This window comes from Austrofundulus limnaeus, unplaced genomic scaffold (assembly GCF_001266775.1).
Source record: "Austrofundulus limnaeus strain Quisiro unplaced genomic scaffold, Austrofundulus_limnaeus-1.0 Scaffold512, whole genome shotgun sequence".
NCBI lineage: Eukaryota > Metazoa > Chordata > Actinopteri > Cyprinodontiformes > Rivulidae > Austrofundulus > Austrofundulus limnaeus.
The window spans coordinates 365,908-368,113 of NW_013952914.1; positions in this window are offsets into that span (position 1 = coordinate 365,908).

A 2,206-nucleotide genomic window follows, 5' to 3' on the forward strand; every position below is an offset into this window, starting at 1 on the left:
GTGTGTGTGTGTGTGTGTGTGTGTGTGTGTGTGTGTGTATAACTGATGGACAGCAGGAAGCTGAGCTCAGATCTGTTCAATAAGTGAAACATGACAAACATCCAGACGAGGTTTTTAAACACGTTCAGCTGAAATCATTYSATCTAATTCTGAATTTATCAAACCRGATTATGTCTGATGACAAACATCCTGTCATCCTGTCTGCAGCACAAAACCTTTGTTCACATGAAGAATTTCACAAATAATCTGAGAAAATCTCTAAGAATTTATTTTGTTTCSAGACGTTTGAAGTGATAAATATTAAGAATCAGATGTTCAGGTTTATTTGATCCCGTTTGAGATAATCCATCTGAATTATTTTACACAACAACCTGACAAAACCTGGTCCAGACCGGTCCAGACCATCCAGACCCGGCWGGAGCCAGTTAGAGCTGCAGCTGAAAGCAAACTGGAAAATAAAAACCYGACAGGAGAACAAGGGGGTCCAACAAAGACCACCAGAACACATCCTGTGTGTGAGCAGGACCACAGAACCCAGCAGGGACCCAACTAGACCCATTTAATCCAGGTAGGTCTGGTTCCACAGACTGGATTATCAGTTAGTTTAAACCAAGCAGTGACTAGGATTATCACCAGCTCAATATAATCCAACAATAAAACCAGATTAGACCCAAAATGAATCCTCAATTTAACCCAACATTAAACCTGAGTTAGACCAAACAATAAGCCCAGGTTTAACCCAAAATTAATCCAGGATTAGACTGTATAACMCAACATCAAAGCCAAGTTAGATTGAATAATAAACCTGGTTTGGATTTAGTTAAATACSGGTTAGATCCATGATTAAACCTGGTTTGGACTCCGTTACACCTGGGTTAGACCCAGGTTAGACTAAACATTAAACATAGTTTGGACTCAGATAAATCTGAGTTAAACCCAGGCTAGAGACCCTGTTTAAACCCNCTGGATCATGGACCACAGTACTGGATCATGGACCACAGTACTGGATCATGGACCACAGTACTGGATCATGGACCACAGTACTGGATCATGGACCAGGTAACGTGACTGAACCATGTGTTCAGGTCTCCTCAGGTCCTGTCTGGACCTGTTATCAACAGTTTTATAATCTGAAGAGTTCTGGGATTAAAAACAGATTTATTTACAGATTTAATCAAAATCTGTATTTATTACAGAAACTTTTATTGTGAAGGGCAGGATCTGTGGTTTCCAGAATAAATTTGAGTTTCAGGCAGACCCGTTTGATCTGATCTAAAAGATGAAGTTCTGCAGGCCGGACCCAGTCAGACCCAGCAGGACCCAGTCAGACCCAGCAGGACCCAGTCAGACCCAGCAGGACCCAGCCGGTCTCACACTGACTTCTATCCTCAGACTTGATGCAGACCTGAACACCTGCTGCAGTGACAACACAGATTAAACGGAGCTGAGCAGAACCTGAACAGTTTCCATCGGACCGCCTGATTAATCCAYGGCTGCCGGCGCCGACCCGGCTCAGGTTCTGTTTCTTCTGCTCCAATTTGTCTGAGTAAAAAAGCTCTCTGACTGCAGCTTTTTACTTTCCATTTGTTTCTGAGGGTTCAGACCCGATCAGTCTGATAAAACCAGACCAACAATCAAACCAACCGGGTCAGGACCAACCAGAACCGGGTCTGGTTTCAAATTCAAAGCACTGAAATAACCAGATGGGAAAGCTGTTTGGACCGTTTTAAATAATAAAAGTCTATTTTCTCTGCAGGTACGTCAGAACAAACAGAACCTCTGATCTCCTCAGCTGAAGGTTCTGTTCTGCTGAGCCCTGCCCGGCCCGGCCCGCTCTCAGAGTCAATCCTCTGATATCAGCAGAAAGATTCCAGATGATTCCTCATCAGGTCCGTTTGATCAGCAGCAGGTCGAYAACGAATCAGAAGAAGAGGAGTGAAGTTCAGGACCTACTGATCCACTGCAGCTTCARCCCTTTCATTTACACCAGAACCTCCAGAACTTTCAGAACCTCCAGAACCTTCAGAACCTCCAGAACCTCCAGAACCAGGAGAAATTCTGCTGACATTCTGACCAGGAGAAACTAAACCTGGGATTAATCAACTATTTGAACTGAAACCAGAACAATCTGAACCCAAAGTTCTGAGAGGTTCTGATCCATAATGGAAGCAGCTCCAGTCATCTGAACAACGTTTGGGTTTTCATG